The sequence below is a fragment of the Akebia trifoliata genome, chromosome 15 (genome assembly GCF_017979445.1).
Source record: "Akebia trifoliata isolate Shusen 1 chromosome 15, ASM1797944v1, whole genome shotgun sequence".
Taxonomy (NCBI): Eukaryota; Viridiplantae; Streptophyta; class Magnoliopsida; order Ranunculales; family Lardizabalaceae; genus Akebia; species Akebia trifoliata.
The window spans coordinates 11,105,537-11,119,654 of record NC_141389.1 but is presented as its reverse complement, the minus strand read 5'-3'; positions in this window follow the sequence as shown (position 1 = coordinate 11,119,654).

Below are 14,118 nucleotides of genomic sequence, written 5' to 3'. Positions count from 1 at the left end.
GTCTAAATATCCTCTCATGGGCTTAGACCCATAGTTCAGTTGGTTTGACATGTTGCAAAACAACTTTGAGGTCTTGTGTTCAAGTCCAACTTACCCATCAATGATAGATTTGGAGGTTGTATGTGATTTTATAACTAGAGGTTTTATTGTTGATGTTGTATTTTTGTTAAGATATAAATTTTATTTATTGATCAATATGAAATTAGTGTTATTCAATGAGCCCAACCCACTCAACCCGCCCAAAATTACTAAACTCAAGCTTACCCGAGCTCAACTTAATTTTAGAAGATCAAGCTTGGGTTAGTAAGCTCTGGCCAAATGGTCGGGTTGAATTGAGCTCAGGTTGAGGGTTTTACCATTTGGGTTGAGCTTGGGTTTACCCTCCAACCCGCCCAAGTTGTAGCCCTACTTATGTGTGTCCAGAAGCTCTCATTCGAAGAATTTGTGCAAAATGCTACCAATCTTATTAATTTGGCAGAGCCGTAATATTGACTCGTCTGAGCAAATAGTTCATAGTGATTTTATGGTAAGGAAACTAGGGTCAAAATAAATGGTCTATAGTTCAAATTGAAAGATAAAGAGCTTTCTTTTCGTGGGTGAGCGATGATCAATCTAGTGACATCATTGTTGCCGCTCATTTAATTAATCAATTAAATTAGGAAAAATTACTTAAATGACCCTGGTGAAGGGGTTTCTTTCTGAATAGTCCCTACGTTTTGGGTAGTATCTGAATATCCATTTTGTAAAAAAATTCTTTCTTAATATTCATTGAACCACTTAGTGTTGAAATTCACCACTTTTTATTGTGTAGTTCACCACACAATTTGTTTATTAAATATTGTTGAACTCTACAGTTGTTAAACATGACTTAAAAAGTGTCAACTTCATCAATAATTTAACAAATATCATTGAGTTTGATAATATTAATATTTTGAGTTCAACTATAATTATTGATGAACTCGAAGCTTTTAAGTCATGTTAAATTACTGTTGAGTTCAACAATAAAAATGTTGACTAGAAAGTAGTTAACTCAAGTGCAGCAAGCACTAAGAAAGAATTTTTTACTAAAAAACTATTAAGATATTGCCCAAAACTTATGAACTATTTAGAGAAAGAGAAAAAAAAAAAAAAAAACTCCACCAAGGTCCTTTAAGTAATTTTCCCAATAATTTATAGTTAAATCTTAAGTTTTGTGTTTGATAGTAACCGATTAACAATTAACATAAAAATAAGAAATAAAAAAATAGTATTGCTAATGATGTTGTTTAGAGCATGTCTAAGCTAAGATAGTCACGTGGGCTCACTAAATATGATTACTCATTAATGAAGCTTACCATTAAAGTCCATAAAATGTTCACATTTTCATGTAGTAGTTGTAGTTGATGTTCCAATGATGTTAGCACCGACTTTTGACTGAAAAAAAAGCAAGAAAGAAAGAGAGAAAAAAAAGATGGAAGAGAAAACCCTTATTGCTTGTCCACCAATATAGTCTTTGTCTTAATGATTTCCCCCAACACTCATTCCTAATTTAAGGTTTGGAGCTTTGCCTGTTTTCATTTAAAGCCAATTGCACTCAAAATGTTACAAGTTCCTTCACCTAAATTTGGAGAGGTTTTTTAGGCTTTTATATCTAGACTAAAGTTCGTCGATGCCGTACTCTTTGGGGGTTAAAAGTTTAAAGAGAAAAAAATTAATAATAAAATTCGAGGTGTATTATTAAATGATCTTTGAACTTAAATGGGTAAAATTGAAAAGATAATAAAGTTAGAAGGATATTATTAAAAAAAAGAAAAAAAGGGCGGGGTGATGAGAGTAGAGACACTAAAGTTGAAGAGACGAGAGGAAAATAACAAAATAGGTGACTATAGTTTAAGGGACGTTTATCCCCTCACAAGTGTGTCTAATCATTGTGTTTTAGTATATTAGATATAATGAGTCATTGGTAGTCTATGTTTCAGGGGTGGAGCCAACAAAATTTTCTTACTAGGTGGGGGACCAAATAATACTTAATTGTTAGTATCGAAGAGTTTGGAAATGATTGGCTTTGGAGATATAATTCAAGGGTTTTTTTTATTAGAAATTGAAGAAAATTGGCATTTAAGTCACTTCTCATTAGTCTGTGAAAAATTACCCAACTCAAGGGGTAATGTCATTGGTTTAAGAACTAAGGTATCTCAAATATTCACCAAAACTCCTACAAACCCATTTTCATCTTGATCTCCTTTAATAGATTAATGCAAAATGATCATATTACCCTAATCTTCAACGTGAAAGCAAAATCCCTTTGATTTCTCTTTCCAAAGTTCATCATCTTCAACCAATATGATACCTTTTACCTTAGTCTTCAATCTTGGGACTAACATATTTAAACCTTCAAATCCAAAGAAGAAGATAAGATTTTACATGTAGTAGATGATGTGATTTTCTAATAGAAAATCCTAGGGTTCTCTACAAGGGATTAATGTGAGGTAACAATGGATTTAATTTGAAGTTAAATAGGTTAAAATTAATTTACTAGAGGGTGAAGATAACCAGTTTAGGGAGAATTTAAAATATTGATTAAAATGAGGGTTAGCTCAGAAAATAAGAACAAGGTCAAATGGTGCAAGCCAATTGGTTTAAAAAAAGTAAAGGTATCTCAAATATTTATAAAATTGTAAAAGAGTATCTAAATCATCTAAAACGTGTAAGTGGCAATATGGACAAAGGGGCATGTCATCAGTCTCAAAAGGGGTGGCATCTTAAATAATCACTAAATACAAGGGTGTAAAATTGCCCAAAAATTAAGAGGCTCCAAAGCATGAACCGTGAGATCGTAGGTTTTTCAAGTTAAGTACAATTTCGTAGATTTAAAATGACTATCTCATTGATATTTTTATTTTAAAGTGACAATTTCACTGATTTATATAGTGATGATCTCGCTAAAAGTGGCGAATCTACGAGATCATCCCTGTAAACATGCGAGATTATCACTTTAGCCTGTGAGATCGTCACTTGAAAAACTTGCAATCTCACTGTTCATGTTTTGGGAATTAAAATGAATAGTGAACTGAAATTGAAATTTTATCAAAAATTGATCCGATTTTGAAAATTTTCTCTTGATTCTGCCATTCTAAAGGTTCTCAAAAGAGCCGTGATTTTCTAACTCGAGTATTTTCACTCAATGTGACATGGTAAGGGTACATAACCATTGATCGATTTTTTTGGGATGTTTCGAAATACACAAGAAACCGATCAATGGTTCTATGCCCTTACCATGTCAAACAGAGTAAAAATGCTTGAGTCATAAAATCATTAGCCTTCTCAAAATTCTATCTACATCTCACAAAACTATTATAAATGTTTATAAAAAAGAAGACATACAACACATTAATGACAAGGACAAACCTGTAGTAATTAGGACGGACCATGACCCACTACTGGGATCCAATTGGTATAAACTCAACTGGATGGCTGTAAAAATACGCAAACTGTCACATATTTTTGGGAAGATTAGGAAGTATATTGTGTATATAGAGAACATTTTCAATTGGTTAATAATAATCAGTAATGTAAAATCAAAAAAATAAGACTAATTGTTTCCTATAGAATTGAAATAGTGTCTATGTGCCACATTTTGGTAGGATTTTAAAACATATTGGCTCTCCGAACCAGTTTTTTTACATCACACGCAGTCCAATGTATTTATTCTCCAACCAAAACCTGTCAAATAGACTCCATATGTTGCTACAGGAACCTGACTCCATTAAGGGTTGCATAAGGACTGCTTGATTGCGCATAAAAAATGAATGGAAATATGAATTCGCTTGGAAATGCAATTTTTAGGCATTTGATTATGCATTTTTTTGTATTATTCAATTTTCTACCCTAAGCGATCGCCCATCCTAAAATTGATTCCCATCCCAAACCTTGGGAAAATGATTGTTCACCTCCAAAAATTGTCTTTACAATTACCCATCCCTCAAACTAAAAATCATAATTTTAAAACTAGAAAATGATTCAATTTAGAAGTCAATCGACTAGTTGAGTCAAGTCAACAACTCACGAGTCAAATAAAATATATTAAATTTATAAACATTAAAAGAATAAATTAATTTATGTTTTAGAATAAATTGATATTTTTTTATCTGTGCAAAAATATTATATATATAGTCGAATCGAGTTTATAGCCAGTTCAAGCTGACTTGAAACTTCATAATTGTCCAATTTGACTCGATAAGTTGGTTCTATTGAATTTTACGATTGAGTTTTAACTATGCTAGTCAAATAATCGAATTCATTTTCCCAAAGTATTCATGTTCCATGACCATTTTAAAATTCATATTCCCTAGAAAACAAATTCCATTCACATATAGATTTTATTAAAATTTTAATTGAATTAAAAAAAATTCATTCAAGAAATCTGTAACAAATTATATGGTTTCGTGGATCCAGTTGGATAAACTTATGTATAAGAAGAATGCATTGGTGGGAACCATTGGTTGGTGATAAAACATCATTTGCCCAAATATTTATCCTAAGGGGCGGGGTTCATGTAGTAGTGTATTTTATTTATCGTGTCAAAAGATGGATGATTTGTATCCATTAGGGGTGCAACTCGGTTCAGTTTATAGTTAAATCGGAACGAATCAACATAGGTCGATTCCACTAAATAAGAACCAAAATCAAACAGAAATGCCAATAGACCAGTTTGGTTTCATGGGTTGCCAATACCCTCTAAACTTTGTTCGAATTGACATAATTTTAATAAATAAATAAATAATAAACATAAAATTTCATATAATAAATCATTAATTTATTCATTAAAAAAAATCATTAATTTATCCATAAAAAAGTCATTGATCTATATTATAACTCCTAAAATAATTTATAATAATTGAATAACTCCTAAGAATGACTCATGAAAAAAAAACACGATCCCAACCCTTTAAACACAAAATCCAATAGTTGACATTTATGAGTATCTTGATAACACAAATCTCGGAGTTACTTATTCCAAATATAAATTATAACCATTGGATTTTGCATACAAGGTTGGGATCATCTGTTTTTTACACGAGTCATTCTAAGGAGTAAAGGGATCTTGACCTATATACATATAGGGGGGCGGATCATGGGACATATAGAAAACAATATTTTCTCATGGGACAAATTTCTAACCCCTTACATGTTTGGTGCTGAACGAGACTCTATATATATATAGGGGACGGTTCAAGGGCCATATGTAAAAACAATGGTTTTTCAAAATATGGGTTAGAGGTATATATATATAGATAGGGGGCGGTTCAAGGGCCATATGTAAAAACATATGAAAAAACAATGGTTTTTCAAAATATGGGTTAGAGGTTTTGGATTGAGCTCATTTTTTGCGAGGATGGTCAATATGATGAGAAGATCATCCTCACAAAAAATCAGCTCAATCAGAAAGTTATAAATCCATCAAAAGTGATTTACAAATTATTGACAAAAATTGGCAAAAAATAGATGGTCCACGTTCTAAATCACTTTTAAGGGGGTTAGAAGTTTCAGATTGGACTGATTTTTTTTTTCTTTTTTCGGATGATCTTCCCATCAAAGATATCATCCTCACAAAAAATCAACTCAATCCGAAATTTCTAACCCATACTTTGAAAATTTATTAATGTTACATTATTTTTATATGTGTTTTCTCATATGTCCCTTGAACCTGACCCATATATATATATATATATATAGGGTCCCGTTCGGCACCCTAAGTTTTACCACACACTTTAACAAACGCGTTTTGTCTTACATGGGTTAGAAGTTTCGGAATGAGCTGATTTTTGGTGAGGATGATCTCTATGGTGAGGAGATCATCCTCACCAAAAATCAGCTCATTCCAAAACTTCTAACCCCATCAAAAATGGTTTACAAAAAATGGACGGTCCACAATTTTTCAACATGTAAACATAAGGCTAAACATTTCGGAATGGGCTGATTTTTGGGGAGGATGATCTTCTAATCATAGAGATCATTCTCACCAAAAATCAGCCCATTCCAAAACTTCTAACCCATGTAGGACAAAAAACGTTTGTTAAAGTGTGTGGTAAAACTTAGGGTGCTGAACATTTCCCATATATATATATATATATATATATATATATATATATATATATATATATATATGTGATTGATTTTGTGTAAGGTTTGATTTTGTGTTTGGTTTAGTTTTACAAAAGCCTTGAACTAAGAACTGAACCAAATCAAATTGATCGGTTCTCCATTTTCCAAACTTAGAACCGAGCTACAACTTGTTTCAAGCCAAACCAAACCAACCCAAAACTATTGGTTTGGTTCGGTTCTCGATTTGAACAGGACCAAGTTGCACCCCTAGTATCCATTACATCCTACATTGAAGCATTTGAAGGTCAGGATCCAAGAATCAGTATCATTTGAAGCTGTCCCAGCCATCTCCCTTGAGGTTACACATAACTAAATATGCTTGAGTGCTTATGCTTAGGTGGTCCAAAAATTCAAAAAAATTTCTGAATAAGGGATGGGCTGATTAAATTGAGAAATCAACAAATCAATTGGTGATTTGTAGATTAATTATAGATTATAGTGAAATTTTTACCCGTCACATTTAAAATTTTGTTTTCTTCAACATTCAAATTTCAAGACGAAAGAGGATTTTTAGATGGGTTTTAGCAAGAAACCCACAAACACGCACACAACATGAACCCTCCCCTCTCCTTTTTCTTTACAATGCTTAATTTTTTGAATTTATTCAAATTAACGGAGTTGAATGTCAAAATCAAATCATCAAAATTGACATTCAAGCGTTGAAATCGGTGATTTATAGTTGTTGCTCTCGATGATTATAAAAGGACAATCTCGATGATTAGATAAGAGGTCAATCTTGATTCTTCAAATTGTCGATCTCAATCATTGAAAAGGGGTGAGGGGGCATTGAGAAACAAAAAAAAAAAAAATACTAAGTGGATTATCAGGTTAGGGGATGTTTAGAGAGAAAACCCTATTAAGTAATTTCCTAGTAACTAGACTAACTATTCAAACAAACAAACAATAAATAAATACTATCCGCTTTACTCAATTATAAGAATTATAGAGCTTTACTTTATAATCTAATTAAAATTCAAAGAAGAATGAAAAAAAAAAAAAAAAAAAGAATTTGATAAATCTATAAAAGTAATTTGGATAAGAATTTATTAGTTGCCTCATGTTGGATGATCCAACATGAAATTTTATTCGAATGCAATTTGTTGTTTGGGTTTAGGAAGTGATCCTTCAACTTGGCTATAAGAACAAAAAAATCACTTTCCTCGATTGAAAACAACCTTGAAGAACATTAAAGGGATTGATGAAACCGTAGTAAGCATCGAGGCTTTGTATCAAATCTATAGGATTCGTTTGCCTGAGAAGTTTATAATGCTAGAGATGGAAAAGTTCAATGGGGTAAGTTATGCGAGAACACATTTCAAAGTATAAGTCACTAACATGTGTATTCTAGACTTAAGTGATGAACATACGACATTACCATTCCAACGTATCCTATTAGGATCGGTGCTACGATGATTGATGTCTTAGGATCCGTCTACAATCGGGACATGGGAGAATATGTCAAAGTTATTCTGGTACCAGTAAAAGTATAATACCGAGATCGAAATTTCTCAAAGAGATTTGGAGTCGACTAAGCAAATGAATAGATAAACATTTACTGACTTCATCGACCATTGGAGAGTTAAGGCTGCACAAATGTGGGACAAACCCTCAGAGAAGGAACAAGTAGCTATCATTTTGAAAAACCTCTCGTAAGAGTATGCTCAGCATCTAGTCTCACAATACCTTCCTACATTCGAATCTCTATTGTAAGCCAATAGTCAACTAGAGGATGCATTAATTTCTAGGGTCCTTTCTAACCTTTCTAACAATAAGCTCAAATTTTTTTTTAACCAATTCCAAGCCTAGCACTAATTACGCCTTTGTAGCCAATACATTTACTATACTCGTCCAATCTACCACTCTACTTATTAATCAAGTTAATCCTAATCAACCTCGACCACGTATCATTAATCGTGGGATGTCTTTGAGTATTGTTTGTCAAAAACTGTTAAGTAAAGGGCTCATTGTACCCCTCCAACCTCGACTTTTACCAAACCCGCTCCCCGATTTTCACAATCTCAACTTATTTTGTGAATTTCACCAAAATTATGATCACCTTACTAATCGTTACGTATTTTCGTCATACCGTTCAAGACCTTATAGACACCAAAAAAGTTACTGTCCTTGCCCTTACGTAGTCAAATGTTATCACCAACCCTTTACCCACTTACCAACCTCTTTAAACTTTGAACATAGTGTTCAACACTTAATTCCCGTTTGACCTAGTCCTTTCATCTGCTCAGTCAATCCTAAGCCACCCAACCCTTCTATTATTGGAATGATAGTCCCGAATGAAGTTGTTACCACCGAATCTGAACCATTCAACCTAACTTCAGACGAAATCTATTATTTATCCCCACCTTATTATAATAACCCTACTTTCATTAGTTATGTTTTAACCTAGATGGATTCGGAAAGATCCAACTCTTTAGAAGAAGAAGATCCTTATATGTTAGATTAAGAATACGAACATTTCTCCCTTTATTGCAATGAATGTAAACATGTGACTTGGGAAGAATGAACTTTCAAAAGATCTTAAGTTGATATTGACAACTATACGACCTTGACCAAGAGAGAGGAGTCAAATCTGAATAAGAAAACCTCGAAAGAAGGCAAATAATTCGAAGTAGAAATCCAAGACTAGCAAACCACAATAGAATCTCTCGACATTGCCTAGATATTCCTTAAAGAACATCATCCCTCAGTAATACCGATTGGAAGCAATATCCCAAGTCCTCAATCTGTAATCAAACCCGTTGTAGTTACTTGTCTTTAATTTTTAACGAGTCATGTGGCTTAGTTAAAGTCTAGTTTCTTTTATCAATTCTGCAATATCTTATTTTCGTTGGATTGAGTCTAGTCCTTTTATTTTTATTGAGTCGAGTCAGTTTGTTAAGCTTGCAATGGCGTCTGTCGCCCCATCTAAATTTATAAGAGTAAAAGAAATTTTTGAATACCTCGAGCACATTAATGAATTAATTAATAATCTTGTTTCAAGAGAGAATCCTCTAACGATGAACCCCCTTTTGAATTAATTGAATTATATGAATAAGAAGACAAAGGTCGGGATCAACATCTAATCAAGAAAGCAAAAAGTCATTGACCTCGAAACAAAAAATAATTCCCCAAAAATTCAGATTAAAACTAACTTATCCCCAGAGGAACACAAGGAGATGATGAATTTATTTTGAAAATTCAAAAGACTTGTTCTTGTGGTCCTATGAGGATATGTTGGGTAAGTTTGGGTGTTGTCCAACACGAAATAGATACTTACCCTATGAAATGGAAACACCACATATAAAGCCAAAATAGAATCACATAATTAGATGACAGGTTACGAAATATATCAACGTTGGATTTCTCAAAATAGTAGGGCACCCATAGTGGATTACTGTTGAAGTAGCTAACAAGAATCTTAAAATTGTTATCATGAAAACTTATGAGACACATCGAGACTAGTATGAAAAATTATTTTTTGCACCCTTAGCATGTCAAATATTGACTTAATCCTCTATGGGAGTTACTTAAGGTTCTCTATTATGTGGTATATGGAAGTTTTGCTTCCTAAAGTATTAATAAAAAGCCAATCGTTGAAAGCGAATTTGATTTATCGCCATTACAAAATGAGTCACTTGTATTTTGATAAAAAGTGAAGGTACGGGACATACAAGTCAAAGATTTAGCCTTTAAAGAAAATCGAGTAGTTATCTTCAGACTAATAAAGAAAATTCAAATCCAATAGGGAAGGTCCTTTCCTCACCAAGATAAGACTGTTTGGAAAAGTTGTCGGACTTCAAAGATCATAATGACATCAAAATGCTAGAATCTATCAAACTTGACCAGATCAAGCGGTATTATATCTAAGGGTGTCATTTTTGGTTGAACAAATTTTTCTGTTACCCAACTCAATATCTCCTTCTTTAACCCTTTGTAGCATTTTTAATTTTTTTACCTTTATTCTTTCTTAGTCTAGTCATCCAACCTAAGGGAGGGAAAGAGTTTGAACTACATTTTAATATGATCTCAAAATTGTAGGGTACGTAGGCAACCTGAGAAGTTACTTCAGGCCCGACCATAGAGGTGTCAATGGAAAGTCGAAATCTGAATTCGAATTCGAAAAATCGAATATTAACCAAAATTTTTGGATATCGGATTCGGATTCGGATGTTATTATAACATTCGAATGAGTTTCGGATGCGAATTTGGATGATACGAAATCCGATTCAATAATATCCACTCTGATTTAAATACGTATGTTATATATTCATGTTATACAACAAAACTCATATATATATATATATAGTCTTCGTGTTATACAACGACGTTTAAATTTTAAACCTTTATCTTCTCTAAACTCAAACGCAAGAACCAGATAGAGAGGTGGGTTTTATGGTTTCGACTGGACGATCTCCATCACCACCGTCTTCTCTAGCCAGCTAGCATCTAGGTGATACTTATTTCCTCTCTTTCTCTCTTTCAATGCCAAACCTTTTTTTTCACTATGTGAACTCCATGACCACCATCTTCTTCGGTCGACAAACTCCATAACCACCATCTTCTCCATTTGTCGAGCATCCATGATTCCAGGTACATACTTCATCTCCCTCGCTTTTTGTCACACACACACATACACACAATATGGGTTTTTTATAGATTGAAGAGGTTGGTAGAGATTGAATCTAATTTTCGTAGGATTTTTATAGGATCGGATATTCGATATACTTTCCAAATTCGAATTCGAATATTGGTCAGTGATATCCGATCGGATTAGAATTCAAATTCGGATATCATTAAATTTTTTTGGATTCAAATTTGGATATAGCACTATCTGATCAGATACTTATCCGTTGATAGCCCTACCTAACCATATCGAAAATAAAAAATGTATATTTCCCATAAATAGAAGAAAAAAATTCAAAAAAAATATTGTCAAAATGGGGAAGAAAATTCAAAGAAATTTTATTTAAAAAGAAATGCCACACAAGGGGCATTTGGGTTTTGAGCCTCAAATTTCCTTTGTGTCAGAACCTAATCCTAAACCTACCTATGGAAGTCCTAAGTACTGCACGAAAAAGTCAAGAGAAATAAAAAAAACAAGATCAAGTAGTAGCTCCAAAAGTTAAAAAAAACATTTAAAAAAAAGAGAAAAAGAAAAGCATACTAGGTTGAAAACCTGAAAGGGCGACTTAGGCAAAAATTAAGGCAAGCTCGTGAGCTTAAAAATTAGAGAGGACAATCTTGACAACAATCAAGAAAAAATAGAAAGCTCGTTAGATTACAAATCTGAAAGATCAATCTAGGCAAAAATTAGAGCATGCCCGCTAGATTGAAAATCTGAAAAAGACGATCTAGGCAAAAGTCAAAGTAACCAAAAAGAAATCTCAGTCAATTTAAAAATCTAAAAAGTGGTCCAAGCCAAAATATTGAAAGTCCAAATGACAAAGTTTCATCAACTATAGGGTAAACTCTTAATCATCATGCAATTAATACCTAATTTGAACCAAATATAGACTCAATGGATACAAATGTCTCGTCTATAATTGATCTGAAGAGTTTTATTTCCCTAAATGAATTGACGAGGAGAAATAATGGATTCTATGATAAATTTCAAAAAGAAATATTGTATTTTAATTTCTTTGAGCCTAACTCAAAATATTCAATATAAAATGTTATAGTTAAAAATTAAAAATTTATTGCGCTTGTAGTAATAAAAGATTTCAAACTTTTATAACAATATGCACTTCTCTTTTATAAAGACTGTAGTTTCCCCCCTTACACTACGGGCATTTGTTTTCAAACTATGTTCAATCATCCCCACATCAATGTTCCCTATTAAATTAAGGGTGTAGACGCAAATTTGACCAGGCCTTCGATGCAAAGTGCCCAAAATCTACCAAATTTGGAATGAGTTTCAAAGCAAAACTTCCACAAAATTCCCTTTCTTTCAATAAATGGCCCAAGGCCGTTTTCACGTAGCCCATGGACCAAAAATCCACCTCACCACTCATTTATACTTCTCAATCAATTTCAACCCAAATCCATTCCTATTTAACCTATCACCTAAGCCCATTCAACTCAACCCCAAATCCATTCTTATTCAACCTGCAACCTAAGTCTATTCAACTCAACCCCAAGTACTATACCTACCCAATCCATTACCCAAGCCTAACGTACAACCTAAGTTTATTCAACTCAATCCCAAATACTATACCTAATCAATCCATTACCCAAGCCCAACTCTCAACCAAAGCCCAACCTATTACCTAAGCCCAATCATTCCTCAACCCAACTCTCAACCTAGCCCAACTCTCAACCCAACCCAACATCACAACCAATCAACATAATCATCAAGTGGGACATATGTCACCACCTCAACTTACCTCCCTCATCCCATACCTACCCTATCACATTTTCTCTAAACATCATCTACCCATACGTTAACCCATCACTTTTTTTTTTCTAAAAAATCTATCTACCCACATTTCAACCCATACATCTACCTCATCATTCCTTACAAACCCATATTTACAATTCAAACCCACACCCCTCCCCTCAAATCAAATACCCATTATTTCTAATCAACTTATCTAAGTCCCTAATCTTCACACATCTTGACACATGTCATCATCTTCCTTACCCTCTCAAAGCCTAATCAACCACCTTCTTATACACCTCATTCTCTTAAACCAAACACTCAACCAATCTATCACTCTCTTACACCCCCATTATCTTAACCAAACATCACTTATTCCTTTTCACCTAGCACTCAACCTAAATGGATTGAAAGATCCAACCCATTTGGGTTACAAATAACCTATTTAACCCCCATTTCCTAAATACCCTTCCACCCCTTTCAATTTACACACTCCTCTATCAAACTCCTAATTTTTAAAATCTTGAGTTTTCAATTTGTATCTCAAGAAAAATAAATAATGGAATTTTGAGAAAATTCTAAAAGTAGGATATAGGGTAAAACTTTAAAATTTTGTTATGATCATTTTTAATAAAATCTAACCTCACCATTGGATTCAAAATGGTCAAAAAATATATTTTAGCCTATAAGCACACTCAAATACGAGCCCAAATAGAAAAAGTTATTAAATCCTCGATTTTCGAATCGGACCAAGTTAAAATAATGATTTTTTTCTAGAATAAGAAATTTTAAAATTAAATCACACCATTGGATTCCTAACAAAAAATTATTGAAAAATAACTATTTACTTATCAATCAGTTGGGTTCTATGTACTGGTCGGACCCTATTTTGATATAAGTTTTGTAAATTTTTAATTTAAATGATAAAAATTAATTTCAAAGTTGAAAAAAAATTTGATATCAAAAAATGAATATTTGACTGAATGAATTCAGAAAATGGATGATGTGTTTGAAAACGTAAAATAATACAAGAATTGAAAAACAAATGGGGATTAAATGAAAAAATATAAAAAATCACACTTGAGGGGTGATGTCTGCATTTTACATTATAATATTGTATGTAGGTTGGTGAAGGGATATCCAGGGATAATGATTGATTGCATGTTTATTTAAATTCTGTTGGCGTAGAGCCTCCGAGTTTTGTTATTTATTTTAGGTCGAGTTGCCACAATTGTATAGTAGGAAACTGGATATCCATTCTCAATCTTGTAATGTTAATTTCTCTTTTATTTTTAAATAATAATATATATATAATTATTTTGTTAGCTGTTAAAGAGTCTGTAAATGTCTGAAGGGATAATGCGTCATATCTCAAGAGTGGTGTACTATCCTGGGATGTATGATAAGGACAACCAAACTCATACATGGTATGGGACACGTATGAGAGTGGAGTCACAACTGGAATCCAGGATTATTTCTCTCTATTTTTACCAGTGAACTTGTAATGTAAAAGTGGTTGTATACGAATGGATTGTATATTTGAAAATCATATGCACTCTTGATTGGCATAGCCGAAGATGATTAGTTAGTGATAACTAACA